Source organism: Salmo trutta, chromosome 31 (assembly GCF_901001165.1).
Source record: "Salmo trutta chromosome 31, fSalTru1.1, whole genome shotgun sequence".
In the NCBI taxonomy this organism is placed as follows: Eukaryota; Metazoa; Chordata; class Actinopteri; order Salmoniformes; family Salmonidae; genus Salmo; species Salmo trutta.
The window spans coordinates 22,750,463-22,764,193 of NC_042987.1; positions in this window are offsets into that span (position 1 = coordinate 22,750,463).

Here is a 13,731-nt window from a genome sequence, read left to right on the forward strand (position 1 = left end):
GGGCGTTCTATGTTCCTTTTTCTATGTTTTTGTATTTCTTTGTTTTGGGCCGTGTGTGTGGCTCCCAATCAGACACAGCTGAAGCTCGTTGCTGCTGATTGGGAGTCACACATAAGGAGCATGTTTTTCCTTTGGGTTGGTGGGTAATTGTTTCTGTCAGTATTTTGTTCCAGACAGGACTGTTTGCTGTCGGTTTAATCTTTTCTTGTTTTGTATAGTGTTCATGTTGTTGATATTAAATTCTAATAATGAACACTAACTCCGCTGCACCTTGGTCCACTTCTTCAGACGACAGCCGTTACAGAATTACCCACCACCAAGGGACCAAGCAGCGGAAGAGGGAGGTTCGGTCAATGGAGGAGACGCCGGCCAGCAGACGGGGTCGCTGGCGTCGATCGAGGAAGCCCGGAAGACACCCCCAAGAAAATTTTGGGGGGGAGCTAATGGGGTGGTCCGGAAGGGCAGAGGAGGAGCCCAGACCACTGCTCTCGTGGGGGATGACGGCAGAGGAGGAGACGCAGATGAGGTGGTTTATTGAGGACCTGCTGAAGGAAGATCTGGAGGAGGAGCCATGGGAGGCGGAGTTGCGCGCTGTGTCGCCAGTGCGTCCGCACAGCCCGGTGCGTCCGGTGGACATGCCCAGCACATGCCGTGCTAGGAAGGGCATCCAGCCAGGACGAGTGGCAAAACCAGCTCCACGCTTCAGTTCACCAGTGCGTGTTCACAGTCCTGTCTGGCCCGTCCCTGCTCCCCGCACCAAGTCCACAGTGCATGTCCCCAGTCCTGTCCGGCCCGTCCCTGCTCCCCGCACCAAGCCCAAGGTGCGTGTCCCCAGCCCTGCCAGTCAGCAGTCGTCAGAGCTGCCCGCCAGTCAACAGTCGTCGGAGCTGCCCGCCAGTCAACAGTCGTCGGAGCTGCCCGCCAGTCAACAGTCGTCGGAGCTGCCCGCCAGTCAACAGTCGTCAGAGCTGCCAGCCAGTCAACCATCACCAGAGCTGCCCGCCAGTCAACAGTCGTCAGAGCTGCCCGCCAGTCAACAGTCGTCAGAGCTGCCCGCCAGTCAACAGTCGTCAGAGCTGCCCGCCAGTCAACAGTCGTCAGAGCTGCCCGCCAGTCAACAGTCGTCAGAGCTGCCCGCCAGTCAACAGTCGTCAGAGCTGCCCGCCAGTCAACAGTCGCCAGAGAGGTCAGACTGCGCTGAACTGCCGGAGTGGCCAGACTGCGCTGAACTGCCGGAGTGGCCAGACTGCGCTGAACTGCCGGAGTGGCCAGACTGCGCTGAACTGCCGGAGTGGCCAGACTGCGCTGAACTGCCGGAGTGGCCAGACTGCGCTGAACTGCCGGAGTGGCCAGACTGCGCTGAACTGCCGGAGTGGCCAGACTGCGCTGACCTGCCGGAGTGGCCAGACTGCCCTGACCTGCCGGAGTGGCCAGACTGCCCTGACCTGCCGGAGTGGCCAGACTGCCCTGACCTGCCGGAGTGGCCAGACTGCCCTGACCTGCCGGAGTGGCCAGACTGCCCTGACCTGCCGGAGTGGCCAGACTGCCCTGACCTGCCGGAGTGGCCAGACTGCCCTGACCTGCCGGAGTGGCCAGACTGCCCTGACCTGCCGGAGTGGCCAGACTGCGCCGAACTGCCGGAGTGGCCAGACTGCCCCGAACTGCCAGAGTGGCCAGGGACGCCCGCCAGCCCGGTGAGTCCTGTGCCTACGCCTAGGGCCAGGCCTCTGTCATGTCTCCCCAGCCTGGTGAATCCTGGGTCAGTGCCGTCAGAGCAGCCAGGGTCGCCCGCCAGCCAGGCGCAACCATCGCCGCCCGCCAGCCGGGCGTAGCCAGGGTCGCCCGCCAGCCGGGCGCAACAAGGGTCGCCCGCCAGCCAGGCGCAACCATCGCCGCCCGCCAGCCGGGCACAACCATCGCCGCCCGCCAGCCGGGCGCAACCATCGCCGCCCGCCAGCCGGGCGCAACCATTGCCGGCCGCCAGCCGGGCGCAGTCAGTGTCGCCCACCAGACCTTCGGCGCGGCCAGGTGCGCCACCGAAGAGGGCGACGTCAAGGGTGGAGCAGAGGCCACGTCCCGCACCTGAGCCGCCGCCGTAAGAAGGCCCACCCGGACCCTCCCCTTCAGAGTCAGGTTTTGCGGCCGGAGTCCGCACCTTTGGGGGGGGTACTGTAACGCCCTGGCCATAGAGAGGGGTTTTTGTTCTTTATTTTGGTTAGGCCAGGGTGTTACATTGGGTGGGCGTTCTATGTTCCTTTTTCTATGTTTTTGTATTTCTTTGTTTTGGGCCGTGTGTGTGGCTCCCAATCAGACACAGCTGAAGCTCGTTGCTGCTGATTGGGAGTCACACATAAGGAGCATGTTTTTCCTTTGGGTTTGTGGGTAATTGTTTCTGTCAGTGTTTTGTTCCAGACAGGACTGTTTGCTGTCGGTTTGCTCATTTTCTTGTTTTGTATAGTGTTCACGTTGTTTACATTAAATTCTAATAATGAACACTAACTCCGCTGCACCTTGGTCCACTTCTTCAGACGACAGCCGTTACATTATGAATACCAGTGACATCTATTTTTCACGTAACTGTCATTAATCAATGTATTAAAGTCGGTACTTTACCTTCATTATATGCAACTCAAATAATCAAAAACTGAATTGCTGGTAAGGATCTATGCAGTTCCCATAAGGATACCTGCCACAACATATGTAACTGGATGTTTCCTAACTTTATATTTCAGGCAGTTGTGGAATCTTATGATTATAGGGCTCCCGAGTGGCACAGCGGTTTAAGGCACTGCATCTTAGTGCAAAAGGCATCACTACAGTCCCTGTTTTGAATCCAGGCTTTATCATATCCCGTCGTGATTGGGAGTCCCATAGGGCGGTGCACAATTGGCCCCAGCGTCATCCGGGTTTGGCCACGGTAGGCCATCATTGTAAATAAGAATTTGTTCTTAACTGACTTGCCTGGTTAAATAAATAGGCATATTTTACCCCTCCTCTAAAAGAACAGACACATTGTAGAGAGTTTCCCACCAGGCAGTGGATTGACCTCATGTTCATTCCTGGCCTAAAATTCTTCAAGAGCAATGAGCTCACTCAAAATAATACTAACATAATAATAGCTCTAGCTCCAAGCTAGAGTCTAGAAGAGGCACGTGCTACACAGCATGATTTAGATTATGATAAAATTACATTAAAGAAACAGTAACAGAGGTCAAACATTGTGCGTTCCGTCGTATAACATGACATTATCTAACTGTATGGTTTAACCCACAAAACAGAACTAGAGAGCAGTCAAAATGAAATTCTGCTGTGTCTTGAATGTTTTCACTAGCATGTCCTGAGATTTAAATTCTATTACTTCTAGTTTGCTTCCCAAATGGAACCCTATTCCCTTTATAGTACACTACTTTTGACCGGAGTGTTTTGGGGAATAGGGTGCTATTTGGGGCGCATCCCTATACTTTTTCACCCTGAATGGCCTATAACAGCTCTGAGCTGGACAGATATAGAACAGAGCCCAGAGCCCTGAGGCAGAACGATAAAGTGGGCCTCAGACTTCACATTCACATGGACCAGGAAGTGCTTACTTGGACTCCTTCCAGAGGGGCAGCAATAAGGTCTCCAGGACAAAACATGACTTATTTTGGAGACGAAGAAGCAAAGCATTAACAATGCTCGCCCAGTCCACAGCCTTAAGAGGCACTTTTGTGATTGTCTACGCTGTGGCATATTAATAAATGGGACAAAAGAGAATGGTTTGAATAGACCCATGGATGGAAGGAGGATGGGATTTGTACAGAGATGATGCCTTTGAGCATCAATTCCAACAAAAGATTGCACATTGTAGAGTAATTCTATACCTTCTGGCCATGTTGACTTATACACAGACGCTCTCTTTCCTGTATTATTTCAGCATATGATAGGAGTCAACTCTGAACAGAATATTTACACTCCAGAAATGATGCTTTGTAAGCATGTTGCCACATGCAAGTATTGCATAGTCCTCATTTGTCATAGCCCTCGTCATGGACTGTTTAACAATACATGAAGACTGATATCTTATGATTCCTTAATTATAACATACAAGCCCATTTCAATAACTGCACAATGCTGACATAGTTTGCCTTTGTAATCATGGCTATTCACTATTGATGAGTTGTCAGTGATCTGCTGGTAAAGCACAATTCTGGTAACCTTGCCAAAAGTCTATGTGATCAGTTCAGATAATGACATCGTCACCTTGCACACAAACATACACAACACTAGATCACTGACTAAATCGCGCCCTGCAAGAAGAGGAAAAGCAAGAGAGAGACAGCACAACATGTAGACAAAAACTCATACCTTTTATTTTCCTGCCTCCAATGGAGTTGTCACTAGTCTTCTTCATGGCCTGGAAACATTCATGTTGAGTAGCCCCACTGGCTTACTAAATGTTAGCTATGTCAGAAGTATCAATGCTGCTCATCAATCTGTTCCCGGTCCCTCAATTCTCAATTAAGCCAACGTGTTTACGGCACTATTACACAGTCCAACGGAGAGCAGCACTTGTCAGACCCAATTTGCTTCCAGGGCTCAGTGAGTTGTGAAACCAACGCAAGCCGCAAAACCAGGCTGAGGTTTGGGGCTGGTTTTACAGTGTCTCCTTTCATCACATTCATCCCAGTGATCTGTGAAATGACTGGTGTGTTGGAAGAGGGGCAAAGGGACCTCAGGACCCATTAATGGTTGTCATCCTTCTACAGTATGTGTGAGACAATTGTGCAGTTAAGCAGGAGTACACATACGTTATTACGAGCACAGTGAAGAATACCAAGAGTCCTATTCTGGTGTTAAGGTCAAGCTGGCTACAGACATCAAGTATCAGGGGTTGACATTTATCCATTGCTATTGTTTGTTATAGGTTCATTATTGTTTTACCACAGTATATTGCAATACCTCGTGACAACCTGGAGTCAGTGACATGTTTTTTCAATTAAGGCAGAAAGAATTATGTTTTTCAAAAGCAGCACTGTCCATGTTATATTTGGATAAGGACAGAGTATTGATAGCCATGACTTGGTCCTAATCTTTAGTTTTTCCCGCAGTATGCTGTTCTGTTTTTAACATAACTACTTCCGGCAGTAATTGTGTTGTTCATTATTTAGTGCATCATTTCTGCTCGCTAGACATTTTTATTTAATTAATTACTAATTAAGACATGCCATTATTGTCACGCCAGCTCCCGCTCTTCCTCCCCCTGGCACTCCAGGGCGCCAGGATCCCCAGCATTACGCACTCAAGCCACCATCAGTACGCACACCTGCCTTCCCCATGTCACACGCATCAGCGATCATTGGACTCATGTGGACTCAATTACTTGTGTCATTACCTTCCCTATATCTGTCTGTTCCCAAGCTCTGTTCCCTGCTTTGGGATTAATTGTCTCATGTCCATGTTACCCGTGTTCCGACGCTGTTCCTGTCTTGTTTCCTTGTCTGTTCCCGAATAAATCTCTGACTCCCCGTACCTGCTTCTCCTGTCCGGCGTTGGCCCTTACAGAATCCCGAAGCCATCACACGAAGCATCGGGGAGTACTGGCATTCCGGTTGGTGGTGACGTCGGTCCTGGGTCGCCGCCGATGGAACTGGGGGTGCCTAGCCAGCTCGTCGGGCTTCCACGCCCTAGCTGGCTCGAGAGGTTTCCTTGTCCCAGGTTTAACTTGGAGGGCACCAATCCCATGTCGGGCCTCAGCCGGATCGTCAGGTCTTGTTCGCCCAGCCGGCTCGTTAGACTGTTCCGTCTCCGACGGATCATCGGGCTTCCACGCGCAGCGGAATCGACAGGCGTTCATGCCTCAGCCGGACCGTCAGGCTCCTATACCTCAGCCGGCTGGCCAGGCTCCCACGCCCTGCCGGTTCGTGGGGAGTTTACCCCCAGCCTGCTTGCCCAGCGCCCATGTCTCAGCCGGCTCACCCAGGTGGGACGCCGGGTGGCGCCGCTAGAGGGGGAGGGTACTGTCACGCCTGCTCCCACTCTTCCTCTCCCTGGCAATCAAGGGCGCCAGGATCCCCAGCATTATGCACTCAAGCCACCATCAGTACGCACACCTGCCTTCCCCCATCATATATTACAAAGATGTCTTATCATCAGGTGAATTATGAAGGCAAGGAGAACTAATCAATATTTAAAATTAAATAGATCTGGGAAGTATTTTGACCTCCCCACCTTATCATTGGAAGAGGAAGTGTAAACTCTAACATAGCCTATTAGCTAGAAAGGAAACTCCAACCCATTATTTAACCAGTTTAGCAGCTGTTAAACTGGTTAAATAAAGGTGCAAAAATGTATGTCCAAGTTAAAAAAGCTTACCAGCAGCCAGTGGCACTTTCGGTTCCTTTTTCAAAGCTTATGCCAGATTCTCCAGTGATTGTAATTAGCTCCAATTTTCTCAATATTGGGAGTTTAAAAATAAAGATGACATCATTAGAAAGTTAACATCATTAGATAAATACTGTCCTCTTTCATACTGTAGGTATGTAATTAAACATGTTTTTATTAGCTAGCAATATTCATAAAAATATTTTTTTTAAACTAATATTTTAATTGTATATTTTCATAGACCCCATACAATAACGCAGACCCCAGGTTGAATATCCCCTGAGTTAGTGGACAACAGCGCTAAGTGTATGCTAAACACATGAGCAACCAGAGACCAACTTTAATCCACACACATAGATGCATACAAAGCACTCCCCCACCCTCCATTTGGCAAATCTGACCATAATTCTATCCTCCTGATTCCTGCTTACAAGCAAAAACGAAAGCAGGTAGTACCAGTGACTCGCTCAATACGGAAGTGGTCAGATGACGCGGATGCTATGCTACAGGACTGTTTTGCTAGCACAGACTGGAATATGTTCCGGAATTCATCCAATGGCATTGAGGAGTATACCACCTCAGTCATTGGCTTAATCAACAAGTGCATCGACGACGTCGTCCCCACAGTGACCGTACGTACATATCCCAACCAGAAGCCATGTATTACAGGCAACATCCACATCGAGCTAAAAGTTAGAGCTGCTGCTTTCAAGGAGCGGGACATTAATCCGGAGGCTTATAAGAAATCCTGCAATGCCCTCAGACGAACCATCAAACAAGCAAAGCGTCAATACAGGATTAAGATTGAATCCTACTACACTGGTTCTGATGCTCATCGGATGTGGCAGGGCTTGAAAAATCTTACGGACTACAAAGGGAAACCCAGACGTGAGCTGCCCAGTGACGCAAACAAACCAGATGAGCTAAATGCCTTTTATGCTCGCTTCGAGGCAAGCAACACTAAAGCATGCATGAGACAACCAGCTGTTCTGGATGACTGTGTGATAATGCTCGCGGTAGTCTTCACTGACATTTTCTACCTCTCCCTGACTGAGTCTGTAATACCTACATGTTTCAAGCAGACCACCATAGTCCCTGTGCTCAAGCAAGCGAAGGTAACCTGCCTAAATGATTACCGCCCCGTAGCACTCACGTCGGTAGCGATGAAGTGCTTTGAAAGGCTGGTCATGGCTCACATCAACAGCATCCTCCCGGATACACTATACCCACTCCAATTCGCATAACGCAGCAACAGATCCACAGATGACGCAGATCCACAGATGGGCAGTGTGGAGTGCCCTTTTCCCAGGTGGGAATGTGGCTAAGGACCCTGGGAACAAAACACCTCCCTCTGCAACTGGATCCTGGACTTCCTGATGGGCCGCCCCCAGGTGGTAAGGGTAGGCAACAACACGTCTGCCACGCTAATCCTAAACACTGGGGCCCCTCAGAGGTGTGTACTTAGTCCCCTCCTGTACTCCCTTTTCACCCACGACTGCGTGGCCAAACACAACTCTAACACCCTCATTAAGTTTGCTGACGACACAACTGTGGTAGGTCTGATCACCGACAACAACGACACAGCCTATAGGGAGGAGGTCAGAGAACTGGCAGTGTGGTGCCAGGACAACAACCTCTCCCTCAATGTGAGCAAGAATAAGGAGCTGATCGTGGACTACAGGGAAAGGCTGGCCAAACAGGCCACCATTAACATCAATGGGACTGTAGTGGAGCAGGTCAAGAGTGTCCACATCACCAACAAACTATCATGGTCCAAACACACCAAGACAGTTGTTTAGAGGGCAGGACAACACCTTTTCCCCCTCAGGAGACTGAAAAGATTTGTCATGGGTTCCCAGATCCTGAAAAGGTTCTACAGCTGCACCATCGAGAGCATCCTGACCGGTTGCATCACTGCCTGGTATGGCAACTGCTCGGCGTCTGACCGTAATGCGCTACAGAGGGTAATGCTTACGGCCCAGTACATCACTGGGGCCAAGCTTCCTGCCATCCAGGACCTATATACTAGGCAGTGTCAGAGGAAAGCCCATAAAATTGTCAGAGACTCCAGTCACCCAAGTCGTAGACTGTTTTTTCTGCTACTGCACAGCAAGCGATACTGGAGCGCCAAGTCTATGACCAAAATGCTCCGTAACAGCTTCTACCACCAAGCCATAAGACTGCTGAACAATTAATCAAATGGCCACCGGACTATTACATTGATCCCCCCTCCATTTGTTTTGTACACTGCAGCTACTCGCTGTTTATTATTTATGCATTGTCACTTCACCCCTACCTACATGTACAAATGACCTCTAACCTGTACCCCCGCACACTGACTTGGTACCGCTACCCCCTGTATATAGCGTCGTTATTGTCATGTTATTGTGTTACTTTTTATTATTTTTTATGTTTTACTTATTTGTTATTTGGTAAATATCTTCTTGAACTGTACTGTTGGTTAAGGGCTTGTAAGTAAGCACTTCACGGTAAGGTCTACACTTGTTTTATTTGGCGCATGTGACAAATAAAGTTTGATTTGATTTGATTTTTAAAGCTTAAGCATGATATCCAGGTTGTGTGAGTCTCTGTCAGGCTCTGAGGTTGTGTCCCTATGTAATGCACTACTTGATCAAAATAAGTGCACTATATAGGGAATAGGGTGGCGCGAGATTTACACCCTCTTCCCCGGATTTTCAAGGGCCAGCGAGAGCTCACCGGACGCCGACGGAACCGCGGCGCTTTCCAGGGCTTGGGCCCCTTTCTCTGGGCGAACCCATTCCAGGGTGCCCTGCCCTTCACAAAGAAAAGAGAACTCTTCCCGGGGCTCCCGCCAGCTTCTCCGGGATCGGTCGCGTTGGTATTTGGGACACAGCCTCATGTCTCCGTCAGGCTCTTCCTCTGTGGGTCAGTTAGTGTCTGGTTTGATGGCAGCCCCTTTGCTGCAGCCATCACAGAGAATCCCATCATTGCATGACCCAACACAACACAAAATCACCCACACATTTACTTCATTTTCAATCAATCACTTTCATGAACTCACAACATACTGTACATGTGAGTTACTGAGAATACATTCTCTATTAAAAAAATAGGCCAAGAGATTGAATGATATTCACGCAAAAAACAACTATTAGTGTGAGTGAAATTATTGTTAGATTGTTGTGTTTATTTATAAAGCATGTAAATGGACTTGAAACAGAAAATAACATCTGAAATAACTGCACTTGTAAACAGCAACATTGACTATTGGAATATTTTATTAATATGTAGAAAATGTATTAAAAAATTGACTATACAGTACATGTTTTTAAGTCAAACTAGAACTAATCTGATCAGTAATATCCAAGATTATACAACACAATCCAGATACTAATCAAAGTAGCTTTTCCACGGTCTCAACCTTCCTCAACATTCTTCATGGGATCTTAAGCCAAACAGGTAAAGTACACCTTTTAACATTCCTTGTGGCTCTTTTCACCTATACAACAGTGTTGCATCAATTGAAAAATGAATAACATAGCTGTGTCTAGTAGTCATAAATACCACAATATAAATATATGACAGGAAAATATTCCACACACTTACTATAAGCCTGATTAAATCACACAACAGAGGAACAGATTGTGGGTTTGAGTTGTGAGCCAGTGCAAGTTGTTGTTCCAGTAAATTGTGAAGCTGTGATTGGTTAAGTAATGGGGAAATATGGAACATTCTGAAGCACTAGATGAGCTGCTACCATCTGTTATGCAAATGAATAATAGAGTAAAGTCTGCCCTCAACATTGTTAGAAAAATGCAGTCTTAATTTCCCTCCCATCCTTACACAGAAAAATCTTCAAACCTCCCTCAGATATAAATACAAAGATCTGCTGTATGTGTTCCAGATAAAACAGAGAAAGACGCTTCACAGTATCTCATCTGTTCAAATAGAAGGGCAGACCACAGCTTCTCATACAAGTCACCGCTCATAAATCCTTTAAGGTTGAGATGCTAACTTGGCCTCAGGCTATCACATTCAAAACCACGATTGCATCCCAAATGGCACACTATTCTGTATATAGTGCACTACTTTTGACCCTGGTCAGGGAATAGGGTACCATTTGGGATGCAGGTCCAATCTGAATATTGTCCTGATCCTCCTACATCAGCTCCTGGGTAGAGAGGGCAACAACATTCATTTAGAATGCCTACTAACAAAGTAACAACAATGTTATTCCTACAGCATATCAAAAAAGGTCAAACCTATATTTCTGAGCACTAAGCACTAATGATTCTAGGGCAATATAATCAAAGATACTGGTAACCAAACCAAGGTATCTAATTGGCATTGTTTCCAATGAGAGCAAATTAAGCACTGTGGCAGAACAAGCAAGGAGGTGGGCAGAGCCAAGCACGAGCTAGTGAGATCCTACTGGTGCTTTTTAGCATGTATTTGCATATTTCTGTTAGGGAACGCCTTCTCTGTGAAGTACGTGTGTGCAATAACTCAATTCACCCTTGTAGTCCTACTAAACAACACATTTTTTAAAACTTTGGTAAAGGGCCAAGTCTATAAAACTTAGTGCGCTCTGTTCGTAACAGATTCTAGTTTTGGGAAAAGAAAACTGTATTGAGAGCAATGTTAATTAGCAGAATGTCGGCCAGGTTTCTTCTAGCTCAATCTTCTCCCACTTCCCACCGCTGGACTTCCTCTCATCACTATATTTGATGGTGAGTGGAAATTCTAAACCAATGCTTCAGATTTATGCGTCTTGTGAGACATCTAGCGCCTTCTTCTGTCTGTGATATAATCATCCTAAAGTGATGAGATAATTCACCCATAATCTGCATGGTGTTTTATACAGCCATGCAATTGTCCGTCATTTAATTTACATAGGATCTGTGATAAACTGTGACTAAAGCATTAGTATTTTCTATGAGGTTGATTATGTGCAGTCCTATTATCAGAACCATAGAAATGGAATCACAATGGTGTGTGTTAGACTCATTCTAGTGATTATATTTCTATGATCAGAACTATTCTTTCTCCTTTATGATGAAAGTGATGGCATGGGAGCAATAGTAGGACAGATCGAGTTGGCCCTAAGGGGAAATTAATTTTTTCCACCAAAATGTAAGAATTAACCACATTCTTCCCAAGTGGCGCAGCGGTCTAAGGTGCTCCATGTCAGTGCTAGAGGTGTCACTACAAACTCTGGTTCAATCCTGGGCTGTATCACAACTGGCTGTGATTGAGAGTCCCATAGGGTGGCGCACAATTGGCTCAGCGTCCTCCGGGTTAGGGTTTGGCCTAACCCGGAAGTAAGAATCTGCTCTTAACTGACTTGCCTAGTTAAATGAAATAAAAGCATATATGCAGTTCCAGTCAAAAGTTTGGACACACCTACTCATTCAAGGGTTTTTCTTTATTTTTACTAATTTCTACATTGTAAGATAATAGTGAAGACAGCAAAACTATGAAATAACACATATGGAATCATGTAGTAACAAAAAAAGTGTTAAACAAATCAAAATATATTTCATATTTATATTCTTCAAAGTAGCCACCCTTTGCCTTGATGACAGCTTTACACACGGTTGGCATTCTCTCAACCAGTATCATAAAGTAGTCACCTGGAAAGCATTTCAATTAAAAGGTGTGCCTTGTTAAAAGTTAATTTGTGGATTTTCTTTCCTTCTTAATGCGTTTGAGTCAATCAGTTCTGTTGTGACAAGGAAGGGGTGGTATACAGAAGATAGCCCTAATTGGTAAAAGACGAAGTCAATATTATTGCAGGAACAGCTTAAATAAGCAAAGAGAAACAACAGTCCATCATTACTTTAAGACATGAAGTTCAATCAATCTGGAAAATTTCAAGAACTTTTAAAGTTTCTTCAAGTGCAGTCGCAAAAACCATCAAGAGCTATGATGAAACTGGCTCTCATAAGGACTGCCACAGGAAAGGAAGACCCAGAGTTACCTCTGCTGCAGGGGATAAGTTAATTAGAGTAACCAGCCTCAGAAATTGCAGCCCAAATAAGTGCTTCACAGAGTTCAAGCAACAGACACATCTCAACATCAACTGTTCAGAGGAGACTGTGTGAATCAGGCCTTCATGGTCGAATTGCTGAAAAGTAACCACTAGTAAAGGACACCAAAAAGAAGAAGAGACTTGAGTGGGCCAAGAAACACCAGCAATGGACATTAGACCGGTGGAAATCTGTCATTGGTCTGATTTTTGGTCCCAACCGCTGTGTCTTTGTGGGACGCAGAGTAGGTGAACGGATGATCTCTGCATGTGTGGTTCCCATCATGAAGCATGGAGGTGTGATGGTGTGGGGGTGCTTTGCTGGTGACACTGTCAGTGATTTATTTAGAATTCAAGGCACACATAACCAGCATTTCTACCACAGCATTCTGCAGTGATACACCATCCCATCTGGTTTGCACTTAGTGGGACTATCATTTGTTTTTCAACAGGACAATGACCCAACACACCTCCATGCTGTGTAAGGGCTATTTGACCAAGAAGGAGAGTGATGGAGTGCTACATCAGATGACTTGGCCTCCACAATCACCCTACCTCTACCCAATTGAGATGGTTTGGGATGCGTTGGACCACAGAGTGAAGGAAAAGCAGCAAAAAAGTGCTCATTATATGTGGAAACTCCTTCAAGACTGTTGGAAATGAATTCAAGGTGAAGATAGTTGAGAGAATGCCAAGAGTGTGCAAAGGTGTCATCCATGCTAAGGGTGGCTACTTTGTAGAATCTCAAATAATTTTTTGGTTACTACATGATTCCGTATGTGTTTTTTGTTAGTTTTGATGTCTTCACTATTATTCTATAATGTAAAAAATAGGATAAATAAAGAAAACCCTGAAATGAGTAGGTGTGTCCAAACTTTTGAATGGTACTGTCTATTATTCTGCTTCACAGTTGCTGTCTAGTAGAGGTTTGACAATTCCTGGTAGAGGTATACTTTATTTACACGGTTCGGTTTCCACAGTTTATGGAATTAGTACCAGCATCACAAATACTCCTGTCACGTACACTACATGGCCAAAAGTATATGGACACTTGCTTGTCAAACATCTCGTTCCAAAATCATGGGCATTAATATGAAGTTGGTCCCCCTTTGCTGCTATAACAGCCTTCATTCTTCTGTGAAGGCTTTCCGTTAGATGTCGGAACATTGCTGCAGGGACTTGCTTCCATTCAGCCACAATAGCATTACTGAAGTCAGGCACTGATGTTGGTCAATTAGGCCTTGTTCGCAGTCGGCGTTCAAATTCATCCCGAAGGGTTGAGGTCAGGGCTCTGTGCAGAGCCAGTCAAGTTCTTCCACAACAATCTCGACAAACCATTTCTGTATGGACCTGAAATCATG